Here is a 10,177-nt window from a genome sequence, read left to right on the forward strand (position 1 = left end):
TAGACTCTAGAGTGTGATTTTAACAAATAAAGTTGTTTACGGTTTCAAGTTTTCCACTCAGTAATAAGCCTATACACTTGGTTCTGTGGAGAGTTGGCACATACAGTATAAATATGATAGATATTGTGTTCTGTCTAGTCAACAAGTCTTTGTTTTGGGGGCTAAGCTGGAGGACTTCACAGCCGACACATTATTTGGTTTGATGTTTATATTCTTACTATATTTTCATCAATGAGTTTTGATATAATAATCATTTTTATGGAAATTGCTCCGTTTGGTAGATAATTAGGCGACTAGGCACACACTTCTTTGCCTTTTTTGTTGTGTTGCGGCCAATCAGCCATCATCTCCAATCGACGCCAGTCGCCAGTGTATATTTATGAGCCATTTTTTAAATAGATTTTCTTTAATATCATATTCGCCACTTATCAGCTACTAGCCGTTTGGGAGGTCTAACCAGTGTTAATACAGGAGAAAACCGGGGACCGGGAAACCTGTGGTGTTTGGTAGGTTCACACTGGACAACACCCTTCTCTATAAGCCTCGATACAGTGGTGGTCTGTCAATCAGATTATATTCATTCATTCCTGTGTATTAGTTTTCGGAGTCGCTCTACCCACGATGACCTTCAAAGTCTTGATCTGGTTCCCATGCCTGTAATCCGCAGTGTGTGCCCGTAGGCGTTGGCTAATTACTTTCAGACATAATGTATACACTATACAGTATATATGAAGGGCTACTGTAGTGGATTCCTCCCCTACAAACGCCATTTGTCACTGACTAGTCGACCCTAGAATTCCTCAGTGTATGCCTCGTGGTCTAGGTCAGCAACCAGCGCCGCCTTACATGACTGAGGTCAACTATTAAGCCACGCCTACCTCCGCTATATAAGACCTCACCTCGAGGTGACCTACCTGCTCTTACTACGTACAGCCACCGGCCAGCAACACCTCCTCCTCCTCCGCTCCCGCCGGCGACCATGGCGACCCACAAGCTGGTCCTCTGAGCACCCTCACCAACCAGCTCTCTCTACTCATCGCTTGTAACCATGCTGCCTTCCCAGCACCAAACTGCATTGTACATCCAATACAATATGTATACAGAGAGCATATTGTGAGTTTCCTTTCTCCATCCCATCCTGAATGTGACCTAATATCCCGTACCCCACACTACCAAGTCTACCTCATCATCTCTGGTTCATCCCATGAACCACTCAGTCCTAAAGGTTTTATGCACCTAAAGAATTACGAGGTTCATTTCTTTTGGCCTTTGAAGACAATCACAATGAGACTTGACCATTAAAATATTTATAATAGTAGCTATTAAAATAAATAAAAAAGTAGACCAAATTGGCACTATTTTTTTCCAACTTTTATACACTATGGACTCGCAATGCATGCCAGTCTCGCATGTTCTTATATTGTGTATACTGTACTGTATATATTTATTTTTAGCGCTCAATCTGTCAGAAAGTGTTGTGACGGTGTGGGGTACGAGATGTTGGTTCACACTCAGGATGGGATGGAGAAAGGAAACACACAATGTGCTCTCTGTATACATGTTGTATTGGATGTACAATGCAGCTTGGTGCTGGGAAGGCAGCGTGGTTACAAGCGATGAGTAGAGAGAGCTGGTTGGTGAGGGTGCTCAGAGGAGGACCAGCTTGTGGGTCGCCACAGTTGCCGGCGGGAGCGAGGGCCGCCAGGCTGGAGCGGAGTAGTAGGAGGTGTTGCTTGCTGGTGGCTGGGGTAGTAAGAGTGGTCACCACGAGGTGTGGGTCGCCATGGTCGCCGGCTGGAGCGAGGGCCGCCAGGCAGGAGTGGAGGAGGAGGTGTTGCTTGAAGACTGGCTGTAGGTAGAAAGAGGTAGGTCACCACGAGGTCAGGTCTTATAAAGCGGGGGTAGGCGTGGCTTAATAGTTGACCTCAGTCGTGTAAGGCGGCGCTGGTTGACCTAGACACGAGGTGCGGCTGGATTCGTGGGTCGGCTCGTCAGCGACAAACAGCGTTTGTAGGGGAGGAATCCACTACAACGGCACCGAGTGTGAGCTCTTTCAAGACCAGACTTGACAAACACTGGAGCAGGTTCAAGTACATTCAGGAGCCGGTGCATACCCAGCACCTGCAAACAGTGCGTAACAGAGAGCCAATACATGACTAGTACGTGCCAACAATATGTGACAGAGACGTGACCGATCGCCCAAGCGGCTAACGAGCCGATCAGTGGTGAAGAGGATAAAAGAAAAATAATCCATAAATCAGTATATGTAGACAATGTAAATTTTCAGGATTTAAAACGATATTAGATTTCGTAAATATCCACGAAGAATCCTGCAAATGAGGAATTTTTGTGACCCAGATACTAAAACACCGAAGCCAATTACATACACGAGTTTGTGCCCCCTTGTCTTTGATGTTCCCTGATTCACTCAACTTTTATGTTGACCTTAAACAGGAATTTTACTATATGAGGATTTAATGCTTCGAGGCTAAAATATTATTATTTTTTATTGATTGCTATTACGGACACCATACTTTTATATGTTAAGTATTTCTAGAGTTTGGGTAAGTTCTTGATATTCTGAAGAAACTGTTGCCGGTTTTTCTTCCCGAGGAAACTGTTTGCGCATTTTCCCGCCCCTGCTTGTTTCCGTACCAGTAATATGATGGTGTGGTGGTTATGGCTGGAGTTGTAGTTGGAGTATTATTGGTTGTATTAGTCAAAGGGGTAGTGGAAGAAGGGTTGGTTAGTAATCTGTAATCATACCCAACTATACTAGAACTGAGCAGGAAGTTGGGGATCCATCTGTTCAAGTTAAGTGGTGGCACATGTGTTTGGTGAGGGATAGGGCCTCTCCTACTAGTTGCCCACACCCATCGCTCCATGATTGGGTCTTTTCCATTGGCTGTAGTTTGACTTGAATTTTTATTATTGAATATGGAATTATTGCTGGAGCCACTTATTCCTAATCCAGCAGTTGGCATCATCCCATTGCTGACAGGAAAGTCCTCAATTTGCTTCTGGATCAGTTCCCCTCGACCACTTGTGCGCTGCCACACCCATTTCAGCTGTTGTTGCCGATTAGGTATATTTAATGACGATTCAGGATCTGGATGTTGTGCCTTATTTCCAGTGCTTAAGGAAAGAGGTGAATTGTCAATATGAGAAGGGCTATGTATAGGTTGTGGTACAATCTTCGTATTGATTATCGGAAGTTCAGTGGCAGTCTGTATGATGGGCACGAAGACTGTTGTTGTTGTAGTCTCAGTCACTTTTGTTATAGTTCGTGCTGGGTCAAATAGGAAAGTAAGTTCAGGTTTCATATTTTTTTGTGCCGGGAATTCTTTGAAGTTGGTGGGAAGCTGTGGGGTCTTGGACACACTTTGAGGAATAGGGCGAATTTTTGAAGGACTATTTATGTCAGTCAAGACAGGAGGAGGTAAGTCATCAAATTTTTTATTAGGCAACAGCTCTTGGAAAACAGATTCAATTGTTTCTCCTCTGTCCTCTTTAGAGTCGATAAGAAGTGTGTAATCTTCTTGGTCTCGAAGGTGGAGAGAAGAATCAATTCTTAAGATTGGATCTGAATTTATGATTATAATATCTTGTGATTTCTCTTCCTTTGGACTCTGAAACGTTATTATTGGTTCATCTGTGTTTCTTATCTCTATTGGGACATCAGTTCCACCAAGACCTAAATTTTCTCCACCTCCAGTGGTTACAACTTTATCATGTGCATCAGAGTCAACCAGCTGTATGTTTTCATAAAAGTCGTCATTGCTGAGCTGACCCATCTCTTCATATCGTATGTTTTTGAATGGTTTAGGTTCAACTCGGCCAGGAATCCTTCTATCAGTATTTTGTGAGGAAGAAAATACAATAGGAGAAGCTTCTTTAATGTTGAATATTTGCCTATCCTCAGCAGGTGACTTTTCATGTATAATTCCTTGTGAGTTTGGGCCAGTATCACCAATGTAATCTAAAGAAAATATGTCAAGGGTTCCATCAACATTTGGCATAATATTTTGTATTCTGAGGTTAGGGCCTACACCCTCCCGGATCAAGTGAACCTCATCAGGAGTAGCCGTTGTCACCCCAGAAAACCTCTCTGTTGACACATCCGGTTTATTAGTATGAGAAGTCACTATACGTTGTTTAATATTTCCATAGTCACTGAAGTTTTCATCTGGCGTGACTTTAAAGGCAAATACTCCTCCAGGTAATTCCAGGTAGGGGAGTTGTGAGGTTAAAAGAGGTCGTTGTATGTTGCTCGTTACGCTAATTTTTGGCAGTAGTGTTTGACCCTGTGAAATATTTCCTCTAGTACTGCTCACGGGTGATACTTGTTGCTTACCATTTGTTGCAGAGATTTGTTCGATAAGACTTGAATCATTTACAGCGGTTACACTAGCAGCTGTTATTAACCTCTCATTATTTACATCTTGATTCTCTTGTTTCGTCACTTCCACTTCAGAATCAATAGAGAACACTTGGTGTGTTGCAACATTGGCAGCCTTGTTTATTTCTGAATCAACAATCAGGTCACTAAAATGCTGACCTGTTTCTTGTTTAATTTGGTTATCTCCAGTTATTAATAGATTTGCACTTCTGGTTTGTTCATTCTGACTACTATTGAACAGACGAACAACTCTCTTGATATCTTCATAAGGAAGAGTTGTACCTTCCTTAGGTAATGGTGCAAACATGTTTGATAGAGGCGCTCCCATGTTTGGTAGAGGTGCACCTACACCAGGGAGAGGTGTACCCACATCAGGGAAAGGTGCACCTACGTCAGGGAACGGTGCATCTACGTCAGGGAAAGGTGCACTCACACCAGGGAAAGGTGCACCCACATCAGGGAGAGGTGTACCCATTGCAGGGAAAAGTGCACCCACATCAGGGAAAGGTGCACCCACATCAGGAAGAGGTGCACCTACGTTAGGGAAAGGTGCACCCACATCAGGTAGAGGTGTACCCACATCAGGGAAAGGTGCACCCACATCAGGGAAAGGTGCACCCACATCAGGAAGAGGTGCACCTACGTTAGGGAAAGGTGCACCCAAATCAGGGAAAGGTGCATCCACATCAGGGAAAGGTGCACCAAAATCAGGGAGAGGTGCACCCACTTCAGAGAAAGGTGCACCCACATTAGGGAGAGGTGCACCCACATCAGGGAAAGGTGCACCCACATCAAGGAAAGGTGCATCCACATCACGGAGAGGAGTACCCACATCAGGGAAAGGTGCACCCACTTCAGGGAAAGGTGCACCCACATCAGGGAAAGCTGCACCCACATCAAGGAAAGGTGCACCCACATCAGGGAAAGGTGCATCCATCACGGAGAGGTGTACCCACATCAGGGAAAGGTGCACCCACTTCAGGAAAGGTGCACCCACATCAGGGAAAGGTATCCACATCACGGAGAGGTGTACCCACATCAGGTGCACCCACATCAGGAAAAGGTGCACCCACATCAGGGAATGCCCACATCAGGGAAAGGTGCACCCACATCAGGGAAAGGTGTACCCACATCAGGGAGAGGTGCATCCACATGAGGGAGAGGTGCATCCACATCGGGGAAAGGTGCACCCACATCAGGGAAAGGTGCACCCACATCAGGGAAAGGTGCACCCACATCAGGGAAAGGTGTACCCACATCAGGGAGAGGTGCATCCACATCAGGGAGAGGTGTATCCACATCACGGAGAGGTGTAGCCACATCAGGGAAAGGTGCACCCACATCTGATAGATATAATCCCACGTCAGGAAGCATGTTCTCGTCCTCTCCTGGTGTGACATTGGGTTCAGGAAGAATGACAATGTTGTTTTCCGGCACAGCACCGATGTCCACCGATACAACTCTGCCACTCGTAATACCGAAGAGATTCTCCCTTGTTGTCACCCCTGAGTCGTTGTGGCCTACATCGGTAACGTTTGCAGTAAAGTGTTGAAGGTGTTTGTCTTGGGTAAGTGAAGCCTCTTCTCGGATCCCGGAAAAAATTACAGTCGAGGTTTCTAGATATTCCTTTGTGTCAATAATATTATCTGTTGTGTTGCTCGGCACATAAGGATCTGGAGTCACGGTGCTTCTCGTATCAAAGTAAATGCCTGTTATAATTTCAGATTCTGTGTCAAATTCAGTAACACTAATATTATCTTGAGGACCAAAATATTCCTCACTGTCGACAGGAATGAAAAATTCTAGCGAAGACTGATGTTTTATATTTCTCTGATGAGTTTCAATTCCTTGGACGTCAATGTTGCCGCCATCACCATCACTTTTTTCATTGACAACACCAGTATTTGGCTCCACTATTTGTAAATCAGCATCAGTCCCCATTTTGTTTACGAGCTCCAGAGGATTGTTATCTTTTAATTCTGTACCAGCGCTAAGCAACTCACTGATAGCACCAGAGTTTTCTGACGTATCAACTTGTTCTTTACTTTTGTTTTTTGTTGCCAAAACTTCTCTTCCGTCTGCTGTGTTCACTTGTGTGTCTGCAGTGGTGTCCACTGTGTCCAGCTGTGTATGTCTTGTAATGTCCTGTGGGTCTGGCAGAGAGCCACCAGATGTTGGGTAGGCTGGAGTCACCTGGTTAAATATGAGTTGTGCTGGAGCAGGTGTCTCAGTTGGAACAAGTCCAGGTGAGAGGTTATAGGGATATGGACCAAGGCCCGCCTGATGGTTGTACCCGTACTGAGGATAGTGACCTTGATAAAAGTATCCGTACTGCTCACCACTCCTGAAGCTTGGCACTGGAGTGTGTACAGGTCTATAGTTATAGTTATAATTTGGAAAGCTTTCGTAACTTGAGTTATCGTAGAGCAATTGAGGTACCACTGTAATGTTGGAATTGTCAGCTAACACTGTAATGTTGGAAATGTCTGGTACCACTGTAGTGTTGGAAATGTCTGGTACTACCTGGGTGGTGGGGGCGTGTTTGGAGTAATATTCCTCCCGGGTTACACCACGTATATCCTCGGGCAGCAGCACTGGGAAGGAATACCATTCGTCCGCAACAGTCTCATTAAAATCTCTGTCCTTACTGAAATTAACAGAACTTGTCCAAATCCTATCCTGTGTTGACAGTTCTTTACTTCTCTGTTCGGCATCATCGTCATGGAACTTAACTTCCTTCTCGTCTTGCCTCTTTGCCTGACGAAGACCAAAGCCTCCAGAAAAAGATGCTAACCAATTCTGCAGAGCAGGTTGAGTAGATGGGTCAAATGATGAGGTGGATTTAGACTGACTCCTCTTAGTACTGGACGTTTCTTCATTGAATCCTGTAGGAGGGAAGAACACTCCTGATCCTTCTTCTGGGTGAGATCTTATAAATCTTGAAGAAGTGGATTGTGAGACTCTCCAGAGAGTGCCAGAGTGTCCAAGAAGATCTTCAGAGTGCCTAGTAACAGAGTCCTGATCATCAAACGTTAGATTTGCAGAAAAGTCTTCATAGGCTCCCTGTCTAACAAAGCGACTGATAGGTCGAAGTGAAAGGGAGATGTCATCAGAGGACTGAGTCCCATTTTGTTGAGGAATTATCACTATAAATCCCCCATCCTTGGGAAACAGGGAAGAACTTTCGTTTGGTATTAGTATGAGGAACTCTTCATCACTGTCGTCAACCAATGGCTTCTTTAGTTCAAACACATCCTCAGGATTTGTGTAACCATAGCCAGCCTTTATGTTCCTATAATTGTTTGTTCCACGGTCATCCTTGGCTGATTCCTCATTTGTAGTGTTTAATAATTCCTTAGATTTATCAATCATTGCGTGAAGTGATGTTATCAACCTGGGCAACTTCTTGGTTGAGTTACCACTGAGAGTAACTGTTGGAGCATTGATGTTGTTTGTGAGTTTTGGTGAAGATAAAAATTTGCTGAACATTTTTGGAAATTCAGTTCTATTTGGAGATTTTTGGGCGGTGACTTTGCTGTTTGTGAACACGTATTCTTGTTGTTCTCTTATATTTGGATACAATGAACTATTATCACTGGGTAGCTCGGGTATTATAAAGTATACTGAATCAGAGTTATGATTAATCACTTGTGCCAGGTTTTTAAACACACTCGTAGAATTAAGAACTGAAATTTCTGGAGAGAAATCTTTTGTTGAATTATCTTCAAACACTTCAGTGTCATCATCACTTGCCAAACCAATATCAAGAGCAAAGTCTCTGATATTTTGGTCTGTTGATGGAACTGCTGTGGTCACTGACTCTTGTCCAATTGAGGAACAATTAGAGAAACTAAAAATATCGCTGAGACCATTGAGGGCTTCGTTAGATTTATTATGATGAGTGGTAAGTCCAAAAGCTTCTTTACCTATACGGGAGGTTGTAAGTGTTAATGGCGTTTTCCCCAAAGTTGACACAACAAATGGCTGGAGATCTTGTTGAGTTATAAAAGTACTTAGAAGAGGTAAAGGTGTTGATGATGATAAGTGTATATCACTAGAAGCAGTGATATTGACACTAGATTGATCAGTAGTTGGCTGTAGAATAGCACTCACTTTCTCTGTCAAATAGCTAATATTTTTTGCAGTATTTTCTGTGACATAGTCATTATCATTAGTGGCAGAGTTTATCATCTGAGAAGGAGATATTTGTGTACGATGATTTTGGTCGGCCTCTTGAACATTTGTAATGTTCTGAGGTCTGTCGTTCAATACCGTGGAAATTTTTCTTTCCTTATCATCTGAGTGTGACAGCTCTCGAGGAATATTTAGAGGAGGTACTGAAGGTTGTGGAGCAGCATGAGTAACTGTAAAGCCATTGAATTCTTCACTGACATATACAGCAGGAGTGTCCTGCTCTTGGACTGAGGGAAGCTTCGACATTTCCTGGGTTACTGAAACGGATGACAAAGTTTGCTGTTTGATATCTTCCTGGCCAGCTTCTAGGAATTCTCTTTCTTTATTATTTTGGAGTAGTGGAGTTTGTGCTCCAGGGACCCGGGGAATGTGTGTTTCAGTAGCCTGGGGTGCTTGCATTCTAGGTGTCTGGGGCGTTTGTATTTCAGGGGACTGTGATGTTTGTGTTTCAGGGGTCTTTGGTGTTTGTGTTTCTGGGGCCTGTGATGTTTGTGTTTCAGATACATGTGGTGTTTGCATTCCAGGGTCCTGAAGTGTGGACCCGTGTATTTGGTTTGTGTTGCTCACTTCACTACCAATTGGCCGATATGGCACTTGGTTTGAGGTTGCGAGAAATGGTGTAGACTTCGTAGAAATTGGAATTACAGAAGGTTGTGTTTGGATACCCAAGCCAGGAGGGAATGGGGATGGTTTTATTTCCAGTGGAAGATCCTGTGGAAAGCTGATACTCCTGGGTGTTGTTGGTCTAAGTGGAAGGGGTAGTGATGATCCACTCACTGGCAAGTGACTGATGGGAGGGACGTTAACATCAAGTCCAATTTCACCTTGCGTTGCAGTAAAGAGAGTGCTGTTGTGGGTAATTTTTTGAATTGGGTTTCCAGGAAGTAATTTGGTATTTGAAAAAGTCTGTCGTTGGTGAAATGAAGGACCCACTGCCGTGCCAAGCACTGAAGTTAGCGGCGGTCTTGGCAAATTGTTTAATGGAGGCAGAGTAACTCCACCAAGTGAAGGCAGCAGAACATCGTCTCTCCCAAATGGCAGATGGGAAGAAGGCAGACTTTGGCTGAGTTGTGGCTGACCTGACCAGACTGGAACATAGTCATAATCATAATCATATGCATAGTCATAGTCATACTCATTAGGTATGAGGCCCTGAGCCTGGTCTTTGTATACAGCATCAATATATTCCAGTAGAGTGGAGTCACTATTACCTGCGAAGTGAGTCTTTGTTGGATATTGCTCAAATAGCGGCAAAAATGCTGTATGTGGGGAAATTTGTGGATGTTCCTTTGACTGGACGGGCAATTGTGGAATTTCTTGGGACTCTGATGGCAATGTAGGAAGTTCCTGAGAATAGGGAGATAAAATCGGAAGTTCCTCCGTATTAGAGGAATTTTCAAAATTTTGATGAGTATTTTTTACACTGTTGATACGAGGAGAATGAACAAGATTTTCAGGGGTAATTGATGTCACTTCATTGGGAAACTGACCAATTCGGAGGGATTCAAATGGAAGAGCTGCATCATTGATAACATCTGGTCTTCTCTCGGTGCCTTCCAATTTTCCCTGACTGTTTGTTTCATT

Source organism: Homarus americanus, unplaced genomic scaffold (genome assembly GCF_018991925.1).
Source record: "Homarus americanus isolate GMGI-L3 unplaced genomic scaffold, GMGI_Hamer_2.0 scaffold48416, whole genome shotgun sequence".
Classification (NCBI taxonomy): Eukaryota; Metazoa; Arthropoda; class Malacostraca; order Decapoda; family Nephropidae; genus Homarus; species Homarus americanus.